At 36.9% G+C, this 27390-nt stretch overlaps 1 pseudogene; it reads right to left on the minus strand.

Annotated features, from left to right (window-relative positions):
• Positions 1–9464: 9464 nt before the first annotated feature.
• Positions 9465–26487, minus strand: LOC121478690 (annotated as a pseudogene).
• Positions 26488–27390: the final 903 nt, after the last annotated feature.

The following is a 27390-nucleotide window of genomic DNA, read 5'->3' on the forward strand; positions in this document are numbered from 1 at the left end:
AAGGCTTGCCTCTCTCCTTTTTCTAAGATGTTCTATTACCTTTACTGGGAGATTTACAGAATGCATGGGTTTTCAAGTTCATATGCATTGTGTTACGGAAAAATCCCCTTTGCCTGTTGTCTTGAGGAAAATAAATGGTGAATATAGGTTAATCTACACTGAATTTTTCCAAGATAATTTACAATTAAAGTTTCAAAAGTGTTTCTTTTAGTCATTTAATCACCATGAAGCAGCATCTTTTATTGAAAAGTCTTATTTCAATAACATCTGTGTTCTAATCTACTTAGTTTTTTGAACATTCTCTATTTTTTTTAAAGATTTTATTTACTTGACAGAGAGAGCAAAAGAGCACAGCAGGGGAAGCAGCAGAAGGAGAAGGAGAAGCAAGCTCCCCACTGAGTAGGGAGCACAACATGGGGCTCGATCCCAGGACCCTGAGATCATGACCTGAGCTGAACGGAGGAGCTTAACCAACTGAGTCATCCAGTGCCCGATGCCCCTGATGCATTCTCTATTATTGCTTAGAATAAAATTCAGGTTTGAGGTTATTCTTTGTGGTATTATTTTCTCCCCATTTAAAAACATTAAAAATGTCATGCTGAACAAGGCTCAAAAATAGCTCTTCCATATTCAACACAGAATTGATTCTTCTGTACATATGTTATTTATTAAATGAAAATCTAGTCAAAGTTTCAGCCTTGGTGAGATACCCATTATTTTTCATAAGTCTTATTATTAAAGAAAATATGTCTAAATATAACTCCTTCTTGTGAAAATAGCTTATTCCATTTTGTAAAAACATTTGCAAAAAATTTTCATGTTTCTAGTCTGGATGAAATTATGCTACTAGACATTCACGATTGTTCTCAAGGTTGTATCTTTTTTTTCCAAGAGAAGTAGAAAAAAGCCACATATTATGAACATTCAATGTCTTTCCCCTCTCTAAAAGAGGAGAAGAAAAGGAGAAAAGTAGAAAGGCTGATGATGCTACAGAAAAGAAAAAAGCCCAAAACCTGTGCTTAGTGAAAGCACGTACGGTGCCCCTGTGAGAGACAAATGGGTTTTAATGAAGCTACCAACACTTAATTTATGAAAGCAGTACTTACAGAGGTTTATTGAACGTATTACATCTATTGTTAAATCACTCATGAAAGAGAAGAAATACTGGATCCATTTGCTAAAGCCACCTTGCAGGTGGGTCTTGGCCAAAACAGTGAAGTAGATCAATCATACTCACTCTCCACTTAAAAAAAAAAAATTTTTTTAAGTGAATAGATCACATATTTAAGAAACTAAATTAGGATGATTTGCAGCAGCTAAAGCAGCATGCCTGTCCCACCTACCTAGAAAGACTTCAATTACCTTTTCTGGTAGGTAGGTCGTATGTCCCAATACAGTGCTTGGGACCCAGACTGCTAGCTGTGTGCAACAACCCTACACAGTTCAGAAATCTTGAGATGCAAATTTTTTAACATTCTAACAGTATCTGGGCTCACAGTTTGTCTTTTGATGTTCTCTCCTGATTGTTGTTGAATTGCCACATAATTGTCATTACTGTTCATGTGCAAACATGGTCATATTTTTATTGTTTCAATTTAGTTTCATGCATTGAATTTAATTGCCATTTACAATGACTTTTTGGTTGATGTCTAAAAGCTTTATTTTCATACCATCTGTAATGATTAAGAAAGTGCCAGCATCTAAACTTTTAGAAACAGTGCCAATGGCTAAGAAGAAAATCTGAAGCCCAAAATTGAGCATTCTTTAATGAACTGTAGTATTACAAATGCATTTGAAGACACAGAAGAGAAAATGTGCAGAAAAACTTTATATGATAAAAAGTCATGTGTTATACTTTAATTGGTAACATTTTTTTCTTTCTTAGCATTTATAATAGTGGTGCATATTAGCAATGACAGCATAAGAGTCAATAAATACAATGTATTTTAGAATAACAACATTCCGTAGCAATTGGTTTCAACAATAATTAATGATCCCTTTACTTACAGAACTTTAACTTGGTATCATCTGAATTAACTATCTGATTTGTAAATTCAAAAAAAAAAGATTTTATATTTTTGTTATACTCCCTGCCTTAAGAATAAGAATATTGCCCTTCTAGGTTGTTGGTTCCTAAAAAAAACTACTTACATTATTGACAACAAGTGAGAGGATAAATAAAAGCTTTTTTCTAGATCCTCAAAAATAAAGAAAATATTCCTCCACACTTTACTAGATGGCTTTTAAAATAAAGTGGATGTCAGATAGTCTACTAGTGCCAACAAAGAAATGATAGAGTTGAGAAAAAAATGATGTCTCTTTAAGAACATTTTCAGAACGAGAAACACACCTTTTATTAACTTTACTTTATTAAACAATGATATATTAATTCTATATTTGCCAAGAAGAGCTCAAATATGTCATTATCCATACAAATACAGCCTAAAATATTTTCTAATGAACTGTAATCTCTTTTCCAAGGTATATATTCATCCCCTTACCCATAGTAATGAAGCTCTACCTTCCAAAAGAGGAGAAAAATGTATATTGTCCTGACACACTGAATGGGTAGCAGAAAGAAAGTGTCAAATATCCCCATGCCCCATTTGAAATGTCTAAATGATTTCACTGAATATGTAATAAAACCCTCAGAATTTTCATCATCAAGGCCTATGCAGCTGGCAAAAAAACAATGGTATCCTATGGTTTTTCCCAGGGATTTTCTGCAAATAATAAGAATGAGATGAATCTTTTGGTATCAAAACTCTCAAATCCCTGAGAAAATACTTTAGTGTTTAAATATCAAAATCATCTCTAGTTGGCAACTTAGAAGAAGGTCCCTTTTGAACTTCCTGAAAATCAGCTCAGCAATATATTTATGTATAGTCTCTTTAGCTGGACTAGGAAAGAACCACTGGTAACTTTACATGGTGTTAACCTTAACAAGCATTTAGTTGACTCTGCATGGAATCGAGATCTAAATAAAACAAATGCCTCTATAGACATCAAGAATTCTAAATATTTATAAACACTGAATTATTGTATTATATACCTGAAACTAACATGATGATATATGTCACTTAAACTAAAAACAAAAATTTCTTTTAAGATTTAGATACTAAAACATCTTTCTCTGTGACTACTGCAGAAAAAGAATGGCATCCACCCAAAATTTGGTTCAATATAGAGAATGATGATACCACACACTTGCCAAGAGGGTATGAAACTAGAGAAAGCATTGTTATGGCTCTTGAGCAGGTCTGAAAATGGCTTAAGAGAGCAAGAAATGAAACTGGATTGGAATTTTTATGGGGGTTGGTGGCAGGACTGACGAGAGTTCCCATGCATGGTCTGGACTTCCTACCTGTTCCAAGGGGGCGGGGGGGGGGTGGTACCTGGGTCTATTTACTAGCTCTCCAAGACGTGGGGCAGAAGAGAGGAAGGATAAGCGATGCTTACAAGTTGTCAGCAAACACCAAAACATGGACTCAAACTGTTTATAACACTTCCCTCATTCTTTACAACTTAAATTCTCAGACCAAACTGAAACTAAACCCTTCCAATTGACTAGCAATACTTCACTTGTGGACTACTCCCCATTTCTTCCTTCTTGGGCGCAATGGTATTATTATAGATGTCCTGGCTAATAGTCAGAGTCCAGTTAGGAAATCACAGGTCACAGCAAGTAACTCAACGGAGGGAATTTAATATAGGTAGCTAGTCACAAAAGTGTTAGAACCACTAAGAAGCCAATCTACAGTTGATGGAAAGCCCAGAAATAAGGCACAACACAGAGCTGGAAGCATGGCAGAGGCTCCTGGGGAAGTGGGAATTACAGAGGTGATATTATTATGGAGCCTGAAACAGGCAGGAACACAGACATATACAAAGAACAAAGATGGACTTGCTGTGAAGCCACAGAAACTTATTCCTCAGGGCCCCTCAAAAAGACCGTGGCAATGTATTACATAGTCCTGAGTTGTAGAAATGTTAATAATAAGAAAATTAGTAGGACGTATTAACTGCAGTTGGGTTAGGACCATGGTCTCTTTCCATCCCAATTTACCATCATCATAATTCTTTCATGTCAAGTGACATGGGAGTAGCTACCAGAATTTGAACCCAACTAAGGGGCAGTAGAGATTCAATTAAAGGGATCTCAATGAGACACAGTGTGTGGTTTATAGTCACGTTCACGTACAGTGAAATTATTTCTGGCTATCCTGGTATAAAACCGGCCTCTAGAAACCCCTCTACTGTCCACTATGGATATCTATTTAATGTCCTGACAGGATGAGGCACTGTACTATAATATGAAAGTATTCTAGGGCTCAGCACAAGTATGTTGGTGATGGGAGAGAAAGTGCATTTGCAATGTGTGGGCACAAAAGCTACTTTGGGGAAAATTCTTCTAATAGTCAATCATATAAAATTCTAAGATGATACTTAGGTTGTTAAAATCCAAAGAAAACAGAAATTATCTTTTTTGAGGATATAATCTATACAGTGTATATAATTGTAAATGTGCAATACATTTCTTATAAAAACCATGCAGAGTAGAAAGTTAAAATTCCTGTGTTTCAAACACCCAAATCCATAGCAGTACTGTGAATAGCCAATATGTCTGCATGTGAAATCATGTTTTGTCCATCTCAACTGTAATTAATAAAAGAACAAGTTTTGATCACCCATGCCAGTGGAAAGACTACATAATCTTATACTGTTATAGTACATATACATAATCTTACATAATACATAATCTTATAGTACATATACATAATCTTACATACTACATAATCTTATACTGTTTAAAGTGTACAAAATCGGGATCCCTGGGTGGCGCAGCGGTTTGGCGCCTGCCTTTGGCCCAGGGCGCGATCCTGGAGACCCGGGATCGAATCCCACGTCGGGCTCCCGGTGCATGGAGCCTGCTTCTCCTCCCTCTGCCTGTGTCTCTGCCTCTCTCTCTCTCTCTGTGACTATCATAAATAAAATAAAATTCTTTAAAAAAAAAAAAAAATAAAATAAAAAAATAAAGTGTACAAAATCAGTATCATATGAAGAAGTAATTAAAGAGTATGCAAAAATATTGAAAACAAATATTATGGAGGTATATAGCAGTAACATAAGAAATTTTTGTGATATTTATCTTGGGCTTTTGATGTTTGTGATTATTGCCAGCTTTTTATTTGTTTTCTTAAATTTTTTTTAAAAGATTTATTTATTTGAAGGAGAGACTGGTGAGAGAGTGGGAGGGGGGGAGAGGGAGAGAGAGAATCTCAATCAGACTCTTCACCAAGCATGGAGCCCAATGCAGAGCTCCATCCCACTACCCCAAGATCATGACCTGAGCTGAATTCAAGAGTCAGACACACTTAACTGACTGAGGCACCCAGGTGCATCTTGCCAGTATTTTAAAATCATTAAATGTAGTGAAGTGATTTCTTTTCTCATTCTAAGTAAATTTTCACTCTTAAATGTAATTCGTATAATGCAATTTTATATTCTTTCTCTTGAAGAGGGCTCAAAACATGTAATCTTCAGGCCCCAACAAACTTTTATCCCCTCTGACACAAAAGAAATCCCTGATTTCTATCTGCTCTCTACCCCAACCTCTTCCCAGCATTTCACATTGACTGAACATTGACTGAAAAGCAGATTGCAGGGGTCAGCTCCCTGAGATACAGGTCAGTGCTCAAGGATAGTATGGGAGTGGGAGGCTGGATTCAAGATGAAAAGCAATGACTAGCATCAGCCATTCACTGCAAAACATAATTAGAAAACCTTTTCCCACCTCCCACTCTGTCTCTCATGGCTTTGAGTGTAGGAGTTGAACACCAAAATTTCCCACTTTCTCTCTTAAATTTCTAAATCAATGCACAAGTTCAATTTCTAAATAGGTTCAGGGTGAACTGATCCATTTTGCTAATTCCTTTTGGCAAAGAAAGCAAATGATGTTTTTTTAAAAAGACAAGGAAGAAGAGGACAAAGTCTCCTATTCATCTTTGCATATAACCCTCTTGGACACCAATGTGAATCCAATCTATGGGGAAAAAAGCAGGACATCCAAAGTTCTCCTCAGTTATAACGACCTTTAATTTAAAACTAAAAATCACAGCTAGCTCCAAAAGACGTAAATTCCTTAAAATGAGTCTGATAAACTTTAGACCTCTTGTACACATTTATATCTTCTAGATAATAAAAAGAATCTCTTCAGGACAAAAGTAAAGAGAAAAGGCTGTTCTATTTAATTTAATTGCTATCAAGTATGTTTAGTGATGGTCAGGGAATATATGACCTAATTAGTTTTGAGTTACATATCTAAACTAATGCCAGAAAAATAAGTGAAAAAGATGCTTTACCACCAAAGTATACACATATCTGTGTTGATCTTACTACTTTAAACCCTGGTGGTTATGAACAACTTAGTGGTAAGTGTTTATTGTAAAATAACATTGGCTTTACGAGACGAAGTTAAAGAGTCTTCTAAAATAGAGCATTGTTTTATGAATGAAAATGACTAATACCATAAGTAAAATTCTAATTTCTTGCGAATTATATTAAGATGTCTATATCCCAATTTGTAAATGTGAAAATGGCAATTATGACCACCTTAATAATATCAAGTTTTGTAACTGGTGCATATACAATGTCAACAAGGGTTTTAAATGTTGAGTACAAAGAATGAAAGTTACCGATATTCTTAATAAGGTTTCAATTTAAATGTGATCTCAAACGTGATCAACAAAACCATTATACAAAAAAGAATTATTATGTATTTAGAAACACATGTTACTATCTATAATACGCTATACATTGCTGATGAATATATGTATGTATTCCTTAAAGAGACACACTATCATTAGTTTTCTTATTTTACAATCAGCAAATTAAAAACCAATAAGATTAACTGATACTACCCAATTCATAGAACTACTAATAGACTCTGAACTCAAAAAAATCTAGTATTTCCTTTCCCAATATCCTATTAAATAGAGTAAGCATTAAAAATTACATACTTGTATAATTATAAGTTGTTCGTCTTAGAGAATGTCATTAAAATCATACTTTTTAAATTCTCCAAAAAGAAACAAACTTAAGTAGTGGTTACATAGTCTTCAATCATATCCTCCAGGGGCCATATTTATGCACTGGAGATTAGACACTTACTCTTTTTGTGAGATTTAAGTATGGGGTTCAGAGGCCTTAATTCTGTCTTCATTTGTCAATATCTGAAATGGTGTCTGAACTTTTCTTTTTAATTCACTTTTTCCAAGTCTAATCTTCTAACCATTTACATCAGAATTACTCAAGGACCTGAGCAATTTGACAACAGGGAAGAAACAGGTATGTAGGTTGCGAAAGAGGTAAAATTATATTTACAGATGACATAATCCTATAATAGAAAATCATAAGTAATCACTAGAAAACTATTAGAATAAGTGAACTCAGCAATGTTGCAGAATACTATATTAATACCAAAAAATCTCTATATACTAGCAATAGCCATTCCAACAATGATGTTAAGGAAAAAAATTCTATTTAGAATAGCGTCAAAAGAATAAAATATTTACTATAAATTTCATAAAAGATGTACTGGAATTGGCTACTGAAAACTATAAAACACTACTGATAGAAATGAAAAACCTAAATAAATGGAAAGACAGTGTATGTGCACCAATTACAAAACTTGATATTGTTAAGATGGTAATATTCCCCATATTGATCTATAGTTTCAAATCAATTCCTCTCAAAATCCTAGCTAACTTAATTGCAGAAATTGACAGGTTGATCCCAAAATGTATATGGAATTAGATAGGACCCAGAATAGCCAGAACAATCTTGAAAAAGAAAAATAAAGTTAGAGATCACATATTTCCCGATTTCAAAAGTTAATCAGGATCTATAGTAATCAAGAGTACAGGGATCCCTGGGTGGCTCAGCAGTTTAGCGCCTGCCTTTGGCCCAGGGCACGATCCTGGAGTCCCAGGATCGAGTCCCGCATCAGACTCCCTGTGTGGAGCCTGCTTCTCCCTCTGCCTGTGTCTCTGCCTCTCTCTCTCTCTCTGTGTGTGTGTGTGTGTGTCTCATGAATAAATAAATAAGATGTTTTAAAAAAAAAGAGTACAGTGTTAGCTGGCATAAGAGTAAACAGAAATTAATGGAATAGACCGAGAGTCACAAAAATAGTCTTACATTTGTGGTCAACTGACTTTCAACAAAGGTGTCAAGACATTTCATCAGAGAATAAGTTGAACAAATAGTTCTCAGACAACTAGATATTCATATGCAAAGAAGTTAAATTGAACCCTACTACACAGCACATACAAAAATTAACTCAAAATTGATCATAGAAGTAAATGTAAAAGCTAAAGCTATAAGAAGTACAAGAATAGATCATGATCTTGGGTTAGGCAACAGTTTCTGAGATATGACACCAAAAGCACAAAAAACAAAAGAGGAAAAAAAGTAGATAAATTATATCAAAATTAAAAACTTTTGTGCTTCAATAGCCAACATCAAGAAAATGAAAAGACAACCCACAAAATAATGGGAGAAAACATCTACAAATCATGTATCTGATTAGAAACTTACATTCAGAGTATGTAGAGCACTCTTACAACTCACTACTGAAAGAATAATTAAAACCTAAGCAAAGGATTTGAATAGACATTTTTCCAAAGGAAATATACAAATGCCCCAAAGGACACATGGAGATGCTCAAGGTCTTTCATCATTAAGGAAATTCAAATTAAAACACAGTATGATACCACTTGACATCCACTAGAATGGCTAAATTTTTTTTAAAAAAGGATAATTGTAAACATTTGTGAAAATGCAAACTCTGATACTTGCTAATGGGAATGTAAATAATACAGCCAATGCTTTGGAAAAACAGTTTAGCAGTTCTCCAATAAGTTAAACATAAAGTTACTATATGACCCAGCAATACCACTTTCAGAGTTATACCCAAGAAAAATGAAAACAGGCATCTAAACAAAAAACTTGTACATGTATGTTCATAATAGCACTATTTGTAACAATCAAAGAGTGGAAACAACTCAAATGTCCATCACCTAATGAATGGATCGATTAAATGAGGTATATCCACATAAATGGAGGGGGTTTTATGGCAAAAAAAAAAAATACTGACACATGCTACAACATAAATGAACCTTGAAAACATGCTAAATGGAAGAAACCAGTCACAAAAGAACACATATTGTACTGATTTCATTTTTTGGTGCCAATTTTAAATACAATCTTATTTAAGACATTGCATTTTCCACTTAACAATACAATGTTTATTTCCTTTCCCTATGCACATATGCCATATTCAAGTCAAGAACGCCTAGCATATTTACTATAGCAGCTTTACTTTAAAACTGTCATTAAAATTTGCTACACATTTAGGTCCTCAAATGTTTTGTGTGGAACAAGGCTAAACCCATTCTCAGGTTGGCTTAACCAACCTCTTCAATGGTAGACTCAGAAAAGGCACCACCAGAGAGAGGAGCTCCACCACCAGGAAAGCCTCCAGGCATTCCCCCTGGCATGCCTCCGGCACTCTGGTACAGCTTGGTAATGATGGGGTTGCAGACCTTCTCCAGCTCTTTCTGCTGATGTTCAAATTCTTCCTTCTCTGCAGTCTTATCAAGCCAGTTAATGGTTTCATTACACCTATCAAGAATCTTGTTTGTTCTCATCATTGATTTTACTCTGAAGGTTTTTGTCTTCAACAGTTGCTTTCACTTTGAATGCATTTTTACTCAAGTGAATTCTTGGAAGACACCTTGTCCCACTGCTTCTCATCTTCAGCTTTGTACTTCTTAGCTTCCTGGACCATGCACTCAATGTCTTCCTTGATCAAGTGGCTCTAGTCATTTTGAGGGTAATCTTGTTCTCTTTTCCTGTGCTTTCATCTAGAGCAGAGACATAGAGGATACCATTAGCATCAATATCAAAAGTGACTCAATATGAGGAACACCAAAAGGGGCAGGAGGTATGCCTGTGAGGCCAAGTAGGTTGTTATCCTTGGTCATAGCATGCTCACCTTCATATACCTGAATAAGCACTCCAGGCTGTTTGTCACAGTAGGTAGTGAAACTTCATGTCTGCTTGGCAGGAATGGCAGTATTGCACTTGATAAGCACAGTCATAATACCTCCAGCAGTTTCAATACCAAGAGAAAGTGGAGTGACATCCAACAGCAGCAAATCTTGAAAATTTTCAGATTTGTCTCCAGAAAACATGGCTGCCTGGAGGGCTGCACCATACACAACAGTTCCTATACAGTTCCTTTCCTTTGAAGAAATCTTATAGAAGTTTCTGATCTTGGAGATACGGAGAGAACCACCCACCAGGAAAATATCATAGATCTGAGGCTTGTCTAGCTTGGTATCCTGAAGAGCTTTCTCTAGAGGGTCCAGGGTGCCACAGAACAGGTCAGCATTTAATTCTTCAAACCAGGCATGAGTAATAGAGGTATATAAGTCAATTCCTTCATAGAGAGAAACAGTCTAGCTTCCAGGCTGGGTTCTAGAAGAAAGTATATGCTCAGCATGTTTGCAAGCAGTACGAAGATGATGGACTACCCTCGTTTTCACTGATGTCCTTCTGTTTGCACTTGAACTCCACAATAAAATGATTGACCATTCAGTTGTCAAAGTCTTCTCCACCTAATTGGGTGTCTCCAGCTGTGGACTTGACCTCAAAGATCCCACCTTCAAGAGTAAGGACTGATATATCAAAAGTGCCACCTGCTAACTCAAAGATCAGCACATTCCTTTCAGCTCCAACCTTTTTGTCTAAGCCATAAGCAACAGCAGTTAACAGTTGGCTCATTGATGATTCAAAGTACATTGAGACCAGCAATAATAGTTCTAGCATCTTTGGTAGCCTGAGGGTTATTGAAGTATGCAGGTAATGGTCTTCCCAAGATAGGCCTCTCTGATTTCCTTCATTTTCATCAAAACCATAGAGGATACCTCCTCTGGATAGAAATTTTTTGTGTCCCCCTTATATTCTACTTGGACCTTGGGCCTGCCAGCATCATTCACCATCATGAAGGGTCAATGCTTCAGATCAGATTGGACAACAGCATCATCAAATCTATGTCCAATCAAGTGTTTGGCTTCAAAAACTATGTTGGTGGGGTTCATTACAACTTGATTATTTGCAGTATCAACAATCAATCTTTCTGTGAAGGTGATATAACTTGGGGTGGTTCAGTTTCCCTGAACATTGGTAATTATTTCCACTTTCCCATGCTAGAAAACACCCATACAAGAGTAGGTGGTGCCAACATCAATGCCAACTGCAGGTCTCTTAGAGATAGTTGCTTCTGTGTGGGTCCAGCTCACCTTCAGAAGAAAACAGCAGTCTGGAGAGCTACTGCTGCATTCAATGAGCTGTATGATTTCATTTCTATGGAATGTCTAGAGTAAGCAAATGTAGGGAGACAAAGTAGATTCACGGTTGTCAAGTACTAGGAGAATGGAGAGTTAGTGCTAATGGGTATGAGGTTTCTTTTGGGGGTGATGAAAATGTCTTAAAGTTCTATGGAGATGGCTATACAACTCTGTCAATATACTAAAGCAACTGAATTTTACATTTTAAATGGGTGAATTACATGGCATGTGAATATGTTCCAGTAAGATCTCAGTAAGGTGGTTTTGTTTTTTGGTTTTTTTAAAACTTTATAATAGGAAAAAAGAAAGAATAAATCTGGGAGCTTGTTTAAAACATACATTACTGGGATGCCTAAGTGGCTTAGTGGTTGAGTGTCTGCCTTTGTCTCAGGGCACAATCCCTGGTCTGGGGATGGAGTCCCACATCCAGCTCCCTGAAAGGAGCCTGCTTCTCCCTCTGTCTATGCCTCTGTGTCTCTGCATCTATGTGTCTCTCATGAATAAATACATAAAATCTTTAAAAAAGAATACATTACTTGATCCCATTCCATGCAGCTGAAATTTCTGGGAATGCTATCCAAAGGTCTGCAATGCTTTTCACAATCTCACCAAGTACCAGATTTCTTAGGTACCCAGAAATCTGAAAACTCCACTTTAGACTTCAGAGGTTACTAAAATGGAAACACCCCTGGAGCAATGACTATTAGCTAATTGCTATTAGCTGTCAATTCACCCTCAGATCAATGACTGGGTTGAGTTTTGATCTATAATGAATGAGTTCCTTACATAAAAGGAAAGCAACCAATCCTTTTGGGTAAGGAGCATTAAGAGAGAAGAGTTTGAGTCTGGGGGCTCCAATAGACAAAGTTATATCCCAGTCCCCCAGGGTAGACAAATAGGAGCCAGAGCATCAGAAGGGTAGTACCAGAGCCAGAACCCTGGAGTTGCACGGCTCTGTGGTTAGTCTAACTTTTAGCAAAATTAAAAACAGAAAACAAGTGGAAACCCAAAAATATATATAAAAGATCTGGATTGTGAATGTTCAAATAATGTAGAAAATAAATAAATCCTCAGCTTAATTTTTTAAGTGATTACTTCTGAGATATTACTTTATATCATAACATACTGTTGTTGGCAGGAAATTCATTAATTTCATATTACTGTAAATTTTTATATCTTTGCAAAGTACATATGTGATCATCCCTGAATCACTCATGGAGTCTTCTGTAATTACCTCTTTTGATAGCTTAAAATGGACCCACAAATTACAATGTTTTGTTCTATTAATATATACTGAGAAATCTTTCCTTCACAGTGTTTTTAGAACTAATTCATTTTACAAACTGTGGCATGTTCCTTCTGACTCTGTCCCAATAATTTTAATCAGATTAACCACAGATGTTTGGGGAAGTATACAGCATCTTTTACGTTATAATTTTCTTTTCTGGGGAGTAGCAGGACAAAAGAAAGTCTCTTGTCATACTGTCAATGTCAATGGTAAATGTCAATGTGACATTTAATAACTGATCTGCAAAAAGTAAATGAGCTTACCTTTATTCTCTTTCCACCACACCCAGGGCAAGCTTCCTCTTAGTTGACCAAATTACCACCCTAACGAAAAAGACTCAGGAATCAAGCCTTTGTCAAAGAATCTGAGATAATATTAGGGTTTGTGAAAACTTTAAAAATACGACTTAATAATTAATTTAACATTTTGTATTTTCAGAAGAGTCATTCTTCTTAGGGTCATTTGAAAGGAATGAGTTTTTAGCACAGCTTCATCAGCTCACAGCAGGAACATTACAAGAATTTTAAAGATTCTTATAAAGCTGTCTACATCAAGCTGAGTCCACTTATCACTGACTATTTTAAGTCTAACTGTTAGCTCTTAATTTTATGATTTAACATAATTTTAATTTGGGGTTCTCAGGTTCCTTTCAGGTTTATAAAAGGACATTTCCTGAGGGGGGAAAAACTGTGCTATTACTTATCAATTTGCTATATTAATCTGAAATGAAAAGCTCTAAAATGGTTTAAAGGTCACTTTAAAATTTGTACTTTGGGACTCGTTTTGACATTTTAATGCAGTGATCCTTTTCTTTATTTTTAGTGACTCTCTGAAAGAAGGAATATTAACCAGATTCCTATACACAAAGTATTTATCTAAATTTATTCAAGAACCAGAGCCATAAAAACTTTACCAATAACTCTTTAGTAACTAGTATACAATTTATGTAACTTTTTAGACTTCGTATGTGTAGACAAAACCAACAATTGTCCTGCTTTGCAAAACTGTGACTAAAGACAGGTTAATTTTGGAATCTAATATGGAATATGAGATAACTTTAGTTTTGTCCTCTAACCCCTGACAACTTCCTTTTTTTTTTTTAAGATCTTATTTATTTATTCATGAGAGACACACACACAGAGACAGAGAGAGAGAGAGAGAGAGAGAGAGAGAGAGGCAAAGACACAGGCAGAGGGAGAAGCAGGCTCCATGCAGGGAGCTCGATGTGGGACTCGATCCCAGGACCCTGGAATCACACCCTGAGCCAAAGGCAGACGCTCAACCACTGAGCCACTCAGGAGTCCCACCCCTGACAACTTCCAGAAAGCTTCCAAGTCAATACAATAGGCTCACTGACATGCCAGTATAAATAAAAATAAATTTATAAAAAAATAAATGGGAATAACATCAAGAAAAGAAGAAAGTTCTTAAATAAATCTTAAATTTTATGTTGAACATACTGGATAAGAAAGGAAACAGTGTTGGTTATAAAATATTTTGTATACCTTACCTTTTATAATATTGTCAGTATATTTAATTGAAAATAAATATTAATTTGATATGTAAGCCATCTATAATCTCACCTATGAAATGATATGTAGTTCTTATTTTCTGAATAATTCTGTTTATTTGTGCACTTATATGGATATGTGTATAATTTCCATGTTTACAAGCATACATAGATTATGTGTGTGGTTTATATTCTGTATCGCATCAGGAAGTATTTTCACTAATTTTAATTATGAAAATTTCAAATATGCATTGAAGTAAGGAAGTTACTAACAATGGACTTCCATATACCCCTCACCAGAGTGAAAAATTATCAAGATTTTTATTCTTGCTTCATGTATTTCTTTCTCATTTTATCTTTTTCATTGCTGAATTATTTTAAAGCAAATGGAAGATCTGTCATTTCACTCTCACTTAGTTTCATACACAACTATTTTTAAAAAGGGCCTTATCTTATGTCACCTTAAATCCTAACAGAATTATCAATACTCTATGAGTGTAGTCAAATTTCCCAAATTGCCTCAAAAATATGTTTAGTTGTTTTATATTAGAATCTAAACAACATCCACACATGATATTGGCATGTTGTCTCTGAAGTCACTTTTAGCCTAACATAGAGCACATTCCTTCCTTTATTTTTTTCTTCTGCTATTGAGCTGTTGTTAAATTGGGTCAATTTTCTTTCAGAATGTCTCACATTCTGGGTTTGTCTGCTTCCTTGCACTATGTGCCATTTACCTATTGTTGAATAACTAACAATCCCAAATTTTAAAACATATTACTTATTATCTCAGTGTTATAAATTAACCAGGCTCAATTCTAAAGTTCTTACTTGGAGTCTCATACAGTTTCAGTTAGATGATGGCCAGGACTGTTAGGATCAGAAGAGATGACTAGAGTAAATGTCCAGCTTGATTCACCTTGATATGCCTGGATATCAAGGTCTCAGCTTGGAACTCAATTGGATTGTCTACAGAAATACTGATCTGTGGCATCCCCACGTGGTTTGAACTACTTACAGCTTGGAGGTCAGATTTCAAGAAGGAACATATCAAAACAAATATTCCAAGAGCAGAAGCTACAAAGCTTCCTATCTTCCAGCCTAGGATGTCACCTGTTGTCACTTTCACGACATCTATCGATCAAAAACAAGTCTTGAAGTCAACCTAGATTCATGGGGAGAGGACTCTACAAGACAGTAAAAAGAAGACATATACATTGGAGACCAATCTTTAGAGTTTAGTGACTACCCTGCATTTGTTAATGTGTTCCTTTAGTATAAATATATACTATAAACAGAAGTTAACTTTAAATACTTAATTATATTCAACTCCTTTGGCCAATTATATGTCCCAGTGATACTGTACATTTCATTTTTTGCCATATTGGAAGGCTCGTGGAGCTGGGAATGATTTTAAAGGCAGATCACAAATTAAATAAAAGCCAACATAGCATAAAGTAAGATTATAAGGTAATAAAATATTAAAAAGAGGATATACACCTAAGATGCTATTAAAACGTATTAACATAAAAATAAATACAAAGATTCTCCATTCTCACCTCACAGCTTCCTTGCCCTGGGAGAACAGAATCTCCAAGGAGAATGGAGCATGACGACCCTTAGAGTGTTTTTTAAATACTGTCTTAGTCACATGATTGAGTTCTTTAATAAATGCATATGTGTTTTTGAAAAGAGAATCACCGGAATCACATATATCACACATCAGAGGGTCATTCAATGTGAGTCATTAGGAAACCACCTCCTGACTTTAGACAACATGGTGGTCTCCCTGGCCCCACTCTGTGAGAAGTTACTGGATGCACTGGGTGAAGGACATTATTTTTCTCAAAAGGAAGGCTCTGAAATCATTCGAGATTCGAGATTACAAACTGTTTGTCTGGGACTAAGGGGAGTCACCAGATAAATCTGTGAAGAAAAATACTAGATGCCCAGTTAAATTTGAATTTTGGATAAACAATTTTTTTAAAGTGTAACTATATTCCATGCACTATTTGGGACATAGTTACACTAAAACAATTATCTTTGTTGTTTATCTGAAATTCAAATTTAACTATATGTGTGTGTGTGTGTGTGTGTATTAAAATTTACTTATTTGACAGAAAGAGAAAGCGCACACAAGTCAGGCAGAGCAGCAGGCAGAAGGAGAGGAAGAAGCAGGGTCCCTGTTGAGCAGGGAGCCCGACATCATAGCGCTTCATCCTAGGACCCCGGATCATGACCTGAGCCAAAGGCAGACACATAAACGACTGAGTCACCCAAGTGTCCCTAACTTGGTATATTTTTATTTGCTAAATCTGGCAAATTGAACCCCAGAGATACTGGAAGAGGCTATCTGGATTTGAAAAATTTAAGAGAAGCACTATTACTATATTCATTAATCATAATGAAGCATCAGTCAGATAGCATGTCTGATTTATATAGCATTAACCAAAAGTTTCAAATTTCGTCTTTATTTTGTGCTTAGAAAATATTATTGCAAATTTTGGTACTCAATTCAGGACATTATAACTCAATTGGGACACATAGCTATTCTAAAAGTAGTATGTAACTAGCTATAGTTACTAATTATACTGTTACCTAGTACTAGGCAAAGAACAAAAGTATAAGAAACAAAAATAAAACCTTTTCAAATGAAGAATGGATAGAAGAGTTACTCTAATTATGAGGTAATTATGGTACAAATTATCTTTGTAAACCAAGCTCGCCACCACCCGTATTCAAGATACAAATTAAAAAGTCCTGACGGGAAGAAAAATAACACAAATGTTACTAAGAGAGACTCTGTTCATTATGATTGCCCTTTCAAAACTTTAAACACCACCCAGTTTAATATAGCATAAGCTCAAAAAAAGTACAGCTTAGAATTCAGGTTGCCCAGATTTATATCCTCCATCTTCCATTTGTCTTTGGGTAAACTAACTTCTCTAAGTCGCAATTCCTGTTCTGCAAAATGGGGAAAATAAGATCTACAGTACAAGTTGTTTTGTGAATGAATTACACTAAGTCAGACACTTAACCCAGTGCTGGCACACAGTGAGCATCCAACCAATTTTGTCAATAATGATAACAAAGAGAAGATGGTTAGAAGATAAGAACGGTAGTGGTGATACTAAAATTAACATGCATAAAGTAGAGGCATATAAATGTTATCAGTTGTTACTCCTAGGCTGATTTGGTTTTCTTACTCTTATTTCTAAAATTATGTAACTTTTATAGTCAATTAAACCTATTATTTTAACAGTCTCTACAATAAATAACAAGTGCATTTTTGTACAGCTTAATAAGCACAAGAGGTATCTTTGCCCCAAGCAATTCTTCAATATTCTACAGTGTCTAAATTGCAATCATGCCTTTAGAATAACAGTAAATATGTGTTACTCGGGGACAAGTATTTGCCATCTGAATTAGTATTGAGCATATTATGCATCAGATAATTTAGCTGATGCTTAGGGGAGATGTAAGAGAAATGAAAGACAAGGTAATGAGGTTTTCATAAAGAAAAGCAAGGTAGAAGGGCTCACAAGGATAGCTCTAAAGTCCTAGGGACTATTTGGGATAAGGAGGAACTGAAGACAGAAGGCTGTGCCTACTCTGAAGACACAAGTCATCTGAGGATTATTTCCTACTGGAAAGATTCTGGCCACAAAGTTGGAAATGAAAGAATAATGTGATTCACAACTTTGCCTACTTACAGTCCTGAGTAATGGAGTAATGATGCTGGTGGAAATGGCAACCTATTGTGTTTAGCTGGTTGCAAACAATTCACATATTCTTTAAGTTTTCAATTCTTTGTTTTCTTCTTACTTAAATGTAGTTTGGAAAGCCAGTGAATATTTTGGAGATAGCTTCTGCATCTCATGTCTCATTTTGACAGAGAAACCTCTAAATTTCATGGCTTTCAAATTCTCATAATTCATTCCTTCAATAACATTCAATAACTTTTCTGTCACCTCTACTACAATAATCCCTGAATCTTTTTCTCTAGCTAAACCTCCTTTCATGAACTGCAGTTCTGTACACAAGGCACCTAGTTATCCCTCAAGCACTGCAAACTGAGCATGTCCTAAGGAGAACTCAGTCTTCTCTTTCCATCAGTCACACTCCAGTGCAAACTATGTTAGAAGACTAGAAAACCCCATTCTTATTTATTTCTCTCCACACAACCCACAAAGTTCTACATTTCCAGCTCTCCTTTACCATTTTAGTCCATGGTAGTCTTCCTTTCAGTTCTTTCTTTTCTTTTTTGTTTCCTTGCAATGCAGTTATTTATACCACAAGAAAAATGTAAACTCCACCCTTGGAGACTATCCGTATTTTTTCACAGTGTAACAACACTGCTATATACTTAGCAGATTGCATTTGTACTTTCCTAAATTAGCCCATTTTCTGCTTTGTAGGCTAACCTCACACAAACTCTTCTTTAAAAGGGTATATGAATATCCTTAGCATTTTATAATATTCAGCTGAACAAGGAGAAATTTTGCCTCCAAATTTTACAAACACATAAGGTTTTGTTAATAATTAAATGTGTATCTCTAATTTGGAAAATCCTATTTATACATGAAGAAATAATATAAAAAATTGGTAATCTATAGACTAAGTGAAGTTTCAAACGTTGCAGAATTCAAAGAAAATGGTTTTGTGGGACAGATTTTGTCACTTTATAAAGATCATCTGCTACTGTCCTTTAAAAAACATACATATGAGGGATCCCTGGATGGTTTGGCGGTTTAGCGCCTGCCTTCAGCCCGAGGCGTGATCTTGGAGCCCCGGGATCGAGTCCAACACAGGGCTCCCTGTATGGGGCCTGCTTCTCCCTCTGCCTGTGTCTCTGCCTCTCTCTCTCTGTCTCTCATGAATAAATAAATTTTAAAAATATATGACTGATATTATTGCAATAATTTCAAAATAAATGTCAAAATAAATGAATTTGTCAGCTGTAAGAATTTATGCTTTATTCACCTCATAAGGTTTACTTCAGTCTCTACCATCTTCTGAATTATCATCCTTTTATGACAAGTTTTTCATGACACTTAATTAGGCAACACTTTGCCATCTGAATTATATGTATTATCTATTTTCTCTTCATATTTTTCCCCAGGATAATGCTATAGACCCAGGCAGAGGGAGAAGCAGGCTCCATGCAGGGAGCCCGACGTGGGACTCGATTCAGGGTCTCCAGGATCAGGCCCTGGGCTGAAGGCAGCACTAAACCACTGAGGCACCCCGGCTGCCCAGTGTTAAATTTTAAAAGGTTCCAGTACCTAAATAACAAGATGCTAATTCTGCTAACTTTCACTTTGTATTTCATGTTCAGGCTACATAACTTCTTCATTTGCAATTCCCTCTTAATTCCTATTTTTGGCCCAATGACTCACTCTTTTGAACTTCACGTTTTTCACAAATATTTTATATCAAAGAAGCCAAAACTGGTGTAATATTCCAACAAGACGACCTTTTGTTGGACAAGACCATTAATCACGCTCTGTGAGCTGGCCGCCGTGCAATGTCAACACGTTACCTCGTATAATCCTCGCAACCTGATAGCGTAGGCTTTCCCGTCTTAACAAATTCAAACAATGACAAAAAAAAAAAAAGGATCATCCAAGGTAGATGAGAAAAATTGTGATAAGGGACACCGGGGTGGGTCAGTGGTTGAGTATCTGCCTTTGTCTCAGGTTGTAATCCTGGGGTCCTGGGATCAAGTCCCACATCAGGTTCCTCTTGGGGAGCCCACCTCTCCCTCTGCCTATGTCTCTGCCTCTCTCTGTGTGTCTCTCATGAATAAAATAAATAAAATCTTTTTTAAAAAAAGAAAAAAAAGTCACGATAAAATAATACTGTGAAGCCTTGCCCATTGTGTTCTTTCCCAAACTTGATTCATACTTCACGACCCTCACCAAATGAGCTGCAAGACAACTTTTTTTTTTTCTTTGTTTTAAGAACCCTGGGTGGCTCAGCGGTTTAGCACCACCTTCAGCCCAGGGCGTGATCCTGGAGACCTGGGATCAAGTCACACATCAGGTTCGCTGCATTTTTTTTTTATTTTTTATTTTTTAGAGAACACAGATTTAATGAGACAGTGGCTGTGGCATCATTACAGCTGGATATGCCTTGCTTCTCTTCTGTGAAGTGCTGACCATGCAAACTGGTTCTTTGGTGGGTTCTTGTACCAGCCTGTGGACTCCAAGACCCACACATGATTTTGTTTAAAGACTGTCATTTGGAAAGGGCAGGTGGAGATATTGGGGAGGAGGAAATGGGAGTGGTTTAAAGGGAGCTCTTTGTCCAGCAGACACCAGCATATTAACGCTATCTGTGGACACAGTGATTATAACTGGAATAATGTGATATTCATTACACAGTAAATTCAGCAATGGCCAATATCCTTATGACAGAAATGTAATGCAGTGGTGAGAAATGTGCAGATCTGGAGGTGTAGGTAAAGGGCATTTGGCCCTTAAGCCCCTCTTCAGCCCTGAAGAGGATGGGGAAGCAGGGTGGGGACCTGTCATTGACACAATGTCAATGGAGTGCTTGTTCTCACTGTTACCCCAAGGCAGATGAGAACACACAGCAAGAGGACTTTCTGATGGTGCAGAGAAGTGAGGAGGAGGTGACACTGTCTTTATCCACCTCTCTCATTGGCCAGCAAGCTAAGCTGATCTTTCTGCTGGCTGAGACCTCGCCTCTTGGGCTTCCCGGTCGAAGGTGATGGATATCCAAATGGCTATGTTTCACTACCACCACCTATGTGTATCAACCATGCACATCAACAGCCAAGCACAGTCTGGGAAAGAGGGCACAAGAGACTGGAAAGCCACATCCTGAAGCGTCCTCTTCCCACAGGCCTCCTCCTCAATGGCAGGGTCTCTAAAGCACAAAGCATCTCTGCAAATACCGAGGCTGACTGTGGCTCCCCCAGTGAGGAGCTGTGGGTGCTCGTCCTCTGTCCAGGGATTCCATTTGTCAGCTGGTGTACAGAACCTTCCTTCATGTGGAGCCTGACATGGGACTTGATCCCAGGTCTCCAGGATCACGCCCTGGGCTGAAGCCACCCAGGGTGGCTAAACCGCTGAGCCACCCAGGGTTCCCGACAGAACTATTTCTGTTACTCTCAAGAAGTTCTCAAGAATTCGTGGAAAGAAAAAGCGACAGTTATCACTGTCCCTGGTGATAAGAAAGGTATAGTTCTCAGTGGAGGTATCAGTGATCATTGGACTGGAGAGCAGCCGGGGAAGTGAACAGTCTTGTGGGTACTGGCAACAATGATTCACTGTACCCAAGATCAAGACTAGACAACGCACAGCTGAGCAAATGTGTGGCACACATAATGGTGCCAGTAACCAGAATCCTCTCCTAAATCACTCCCCATACACCAACCCATGTGGCCAATGCTACAAAATTTCATGAACATTCTGGAATTTAGAAGCCACCTCAAGAAGATGGTGAGGAGATGATAAATTGAGAAGTATCCTTAAATTTTCCCCTCCTGGAATCTTTCTACTCATAACTGCTCAGGCAAGAATAGGCACTGGTCTTATCTCTAATCTCAGAACTTTTTTTTCCAGTTTTCTTGAAAAATAACTGATATACATCACTGTATAAGTTTAAGGCCAGCAGCATGGTGGTTTGATTTATATATATTATAAAATGATTACTACAATGGGTTCAGCTAATACCCATCTTTTCCTGTGGATACAATAAAAAGAAAGAAAAATATTTTCTTCTTGTGATAAGAACTGTTAGGAATTTCTCTCTTAACAACTTTCCTATATATCACACAGCAGTGTGAGCTGTAGTCATCATGTTATATATGACCTTTCTGCAATTTAATGGGATATAAATTGGTGCAATCACTATAGAAAACAGTATGGAGATTCCTCAAAAAATTAAAATGAAAACTACCATATGATCCAGTAATGCCACTTCTGGGAATAAATCCAAAGGAAACAAGAACACTAATTCAAAAAGATGTCTGCACCATCATATTTGTAGCAGCATTATTTGTAATAACCAAGACATGGAAACAACCTAAGTGTCCCTCAACAGGTGAGTGGTTAAAGAAGTTGTGGTATATTAAGGAATTCAATAATAAAGGAATATTATTCAGCCATAAAAACAACATGAGTGGACCTTGAAGGCATTATCCTAAGGAAAATAAGTCAAAAAGAAAGACAAATACTGTATGATCTCACTTATATGTGGAATCTAAAAAACAAAAATAAAACCTCACAGAAAAGTGATCAAACTTGTGGTTACCAGAGATGGAGGATAGGGTGAGTAGGAATTGGAGGACACTGTTCAAAAAGTATAAACTTCAGGACACCTGGGAGGCTATCAGTCAGTCAAGCATCCAACTCTTGATTTTGGCTCAGGTCAGATCTCAGGGTCATGGAATTGGGTCCTGAGCGCAGTGTGGGGTCTGCTTGAGATTCATTCTCCCTCTCTCTCTCTCTCTCTCTCTCTCTCTCTGACTCTCCCCCTGCTCTAATAAATAAATAAATCTTTAAAAAGTACAAACTTCTAGTTATAAGATAAATAAGTACTAGAGATGTATCTCAGAACTTTGAATCCATTTTCTTTTTACTATCTGACACATTTAAATGCATTTGCAGGGGTGCCTGGGTGGTTTGAAGCATCTGACTTCAGCTCAGGTCAGATTTCAGGGTCTTGGAATCAAGCCCTGCTTAGAACCCCATCTTGGGCTCCACACTTGCAAGGAGTCTTCTTGTCCCTCTCCCCCTCCTTGCATTCCTCTCCCTGCTCATGCTCTCCCAAATAAATCAATATTTTAAAAATAAATAATGAATGAATGCATTTGCAAACTAAGAAAGTCACTATTTCCTTTGAACCAAAGAGCAGTATTTTATTTGTATCCTTATTAATACTCCTAGTTCCAGTCCAATACCTATGCACTGTCAAAATGTTGACCACATATATCTACTGCTCCATCTTTGCCAGCGCCCTGTGACCTTTGGGTTGGGGAAATATAATTAAAAAAACAAAATCTCCTCCCATCCCAGGAAACTTCTCCATGAAGGCAGTAGAGAAAGAAAATAGTTTATTATTAAATAATCATTAAACCAGAATGTGATATGCATCACAAGCAATCTACTAAAGACAATGCCAAGACAGAAAGAAATCTCTCCCTCTTCTGGAGACAATCATATATAACTTATTATACACATATTCTCAAGATAAACATGATATAATCCTCAAGAAGGAGGACTTCACAGAACCATTTGTCACACACAGTTCATCCTAAATTCACCAAGTTACTGGGTGACCATCTATGTTAGCTGATTGACTTTATTCAGAAGAAAGACAAATTCTTATCTATACAATAGGAAACATTTTGTAACGTGGGGTGAGGTATGTGCTGCCAAAGTTAGGCTCCTACCATCCCACTGAAACTGAGAAACAGGGTCATGATGTTTGATGGTTACCTTCCAAAGAGATGTCTCCCAGATCCTTAAGAAAGACAATCTTGGGTCATACAGCTGGAAAGAGCCTTATTAATTATTTAGCTTTTAGTAAGATTCATGTATATTTCAAAAAGACAGAGAGGTGCCTGGGTTGCTTGGTCAATTAGGTATCTAACCCTTGATTTTGGCTTAGGTCATGATATTGAGGTTGTGGAATCGAGCCCTGCAACAGGCTCTGAGCTCATTGCACAGTCTGCTTCTGATTTTCTCTCCCTCCCTCCCCCTCCTACATGAACAGAAAATCTAAAAAAAAAAAAAAAAAGAGAGAAAGAACTCACTAGTTTTCTAAACTAAATGCTCTAAGAAAAGGGGAAGTAAAGTCTCTGCTTATTTTCAACAGGGAGAATTAAGTCTCTTAATTTGTATTTGCTCTTTCAATTAGATAAAGTCATTAATTGCTTTAGGCCTTTGTTTCTAGATTTATAAAAGGCTAACTTGTATTTTATACTCTCTAACATACATTTTATCTCTAGAGTCCATATAATTATCTTTTTTCAACTTGATGTCATCCAAAAATCTGATTAAGTTGCCTTCTACATTTATCTAAGTAAATCATTGAGAAAGAATAAAGAACCCCTTGACATTCTGGTCTGATGCTTACAGTTACGCTGTGTTCTCTTATTGAACATAAACCATCTCACAAAATAGCAACATCAGACAAGGTCACTCAAAAAGTATGATAAAGAGAGACAAACCAAGGTCACTGTGTAAGCCACAAAATATGAAACTTCCTCCCCCCTGGCTAACAGGTCACTGCTTAATTTTTTTTAAATCAATTATGGGGGATCCCTGGGTGGCACAGCGGTTTGGCGCCTGCCTTTGGCCCAGGGCGCGATCCTGGAGATCCGGGATCAAATCCCACGTCGGGCTCCTGGTGCATGGAGCCTGCTTCTCCCTCTGCCTGTGTCTCTGCCTCTCTCTCTCTGTGTGTGTGACTATCATAAATAAATTTTAAAAAAAAATTTAAAAAAATAAATAAAAAATAAATCAATTATGGCTTTATCCTATGTTCTTTTTATAGATAAGATTAAGGAACCCAATCACAGAATTATCCCTATTTCCTGATAACATCTAAAGCCCCATTTCCCTAGGCCCTCTCCAAAATCATTCCACCAAAACTCAAATCCTGTAATAGAATGCCCCAGAATAACATTTTCCTGCAATGGCAATGAGTAACAAACCCATCTTTTTCAGCTACAAGTATGTTGCTAGTGGTCTTTGGCAGGAAGAATTGACATCATTGATTTAAAATGAATGTGGAACAGGACAAAAACAGAACAAGGGCAGAGCCTGTGAAACAATACTGGAGCCTTTGATGAATATTGTCATTGATCCCTTTAATCAATAACTTTGGCCATGGTAATTAACCCAATACATATCCATCTGACTATATAATTATTCCTTTTATCTCTTTTTTATTTTCTCCACAGGGATATCATGAGACTTTTTCACATTAGCTTGTCAGGCCATTTATGCAATATCTATGACATTGTCCTGATATTTTTTTCACTTTTGATTTATGTGTGTGCGTTTATCGTATATGTCTTCTAATTTGCAGGGGAAGGTAATCAAAGTTGTTTGGTTTGCCAGTGTTCATTAAACTCATGTCACTACTTACTGCCTCACTTTATGATCTTCAACATGACATCTCTCCCTGGTTTGACTACTGTATTCTTATCTAAAATAAGAAGTTTCTTACTTCTTAAGTTTCTAACTTCTGAGTTTCTATTTTTGTCTCCTCCATTTCAGCTTCAGTTCTCTTATTAATATATTTGTGTTGTTCTTTCAATTTGATGTTGTTGCTATTTTTTTTAAGATTTTATTTATTTATTTATTTGACAGACAATAAGAGGACAAGTAGGAGTGACAAGCAGGCAGAGAGAGATCCCAGGACCCTGGGATCATGACCTGAGCTGGAGGCAGCTGCTTAACCTACTGAGCCACCCAGCACCCTGTTGCCTTTTTTTTTTTTTTTAATAAAATGGCTTGTGGGTTTCTCCTTTCTGTCATGTTAAGTCTGCAGTATCTATTATAATCAGTGTAGCTAACAGAATCCCTAGTATATATAATGTTCTGACTAATACAAAGAAAGCCTAATAATTAACCCAGTATTTTTTTTTTTTTTTTACAGAAATGAACACACTAGATGCTTAAGAATTAGCTAGGTCTAAAACTAGGAAAGGATCAAAATGGTACATAAATGTTCAATGGAAGTGGCAAATATGGGAAAACAATGACCATCCCTAGGAGTAGGGAAACAAAGGGGAAAGTCGGCATTATTATAGCCTAGAGACTTGGAGAAGGGGTAAGTGAAGCTGAGACTCAAACTTCTGTGGGTTATGTGCTAGCAGGCTGGTACTGGTGTCTTTGAGGGGCGGCATTGAGGCCAGGTCTACAAGGGATAGAAAAACTGCAAACTGGATCAGATGCTGTACCTAAAAGGAGCTGTCTCTGGCTGGGATGAAAAGCATTGCTGGCAGGACACTCACAGGAATGGGAAATAACTACAACCCCACAGAAAGGACAATATCCTTTCTCCTTCCTCCAGTCTTGTGTCTTTTTGGCATCCCCATTGCCAGAGAGCAGCTGGCCGAGAAGAAAGGTGGTTTGCGGAGTCCCAGCCCCAGAATCACAAGCTGAGTCTACAGGCTGGATTTGAAACTTAGAGAATAGCTTAATGGCTGGCACAAACACTCTATCAACATTCATGCCAGGCTTTTTATTTGACTTGACTTTGGTTAAAGATCCCCCTTTTTCTTCTTTACACATCCTATCACTCATAATGAGTTTTTTAAGTAGCTTTGTCTAATGCCCAAACCTATTTGGCTTTTTCCAATCAGGTTTATGATTTCTAAAGTTACATGGTCACTCTTTTCCCCATGTTCCTTTGGCTCCCTTTTGACCAACAAGCTTTCCTGGTAGGCCATAATTAAACACAGAGGGATACTTTCTTTCACTGTTCCCTCTGCTTTCTGAAATGCATTACCATAAATTTCCACAGAGTGACCTATGCACTCATAAATCTGTTTATCTCCTCCTGACTCCACTTCCATGAACATATATCTTACAGCCTTAATGGTACATATCTTTTGAATATGTACAGAATGTGTTAATGAAAACTCTGACTCGCTTCTAGTAAGGTCTTTCCTTAGCAATAAATAAAAAATCCCCTGATCCTATCTCTTCACGAAAAATAAATTTTCTTCTTTATATTCAGCCATTTTCTTGTCTTAGTTTCCGTGTATTAAAGCCCTCTACTTTTTCTTTTCTCTCAAAGTTTAATAATTAAATATCCAATCTTTTGATTTTTTATGGTATGTTCCCCACCTCTAAATCATAATACATTTATTTTGCTTCTAATTCACTTTCTGTGTTGGCTCTGTCTTGTATTTTATCTTCTCTGCTTAGGTTCTACCTACACTACTATTATTCCTATTGTGCTGGTCTTTTCTTCAATTACATCCCCAGAGGCTCTCTACTTCATTTTCTTACTTCCCCTGGGGACTTGAGACAAAGCCTCTTCTTCAGAACTTAACATTCTGTGTCCTCTCCTCAGCAAGAAGGCTCCGGACCCTGCTGTATTCCTGTTGCTCCTCCCCTGTGGTCACTTGTTTTCTTCAATTTCTTGTTTCTTTAGCATCCTCACCCCCTCACCATTGCATGGGCCCTTTC

The sequence above is a fragment of the Vulpes lagopus genome, chromosome 19 (genome assembly GCF_018345385.1).
Source record: "Vulpes lagopus strain Blue_001 chromosome 19, ASM1834538v1, whole genome shotgun sequence".
NCBI classification, from domain to species: Eukaryota; Metazoa; Chordata; class Mammalia; order Carnivora; family Canidae; genus Vulpes; species Vulpes lagopus.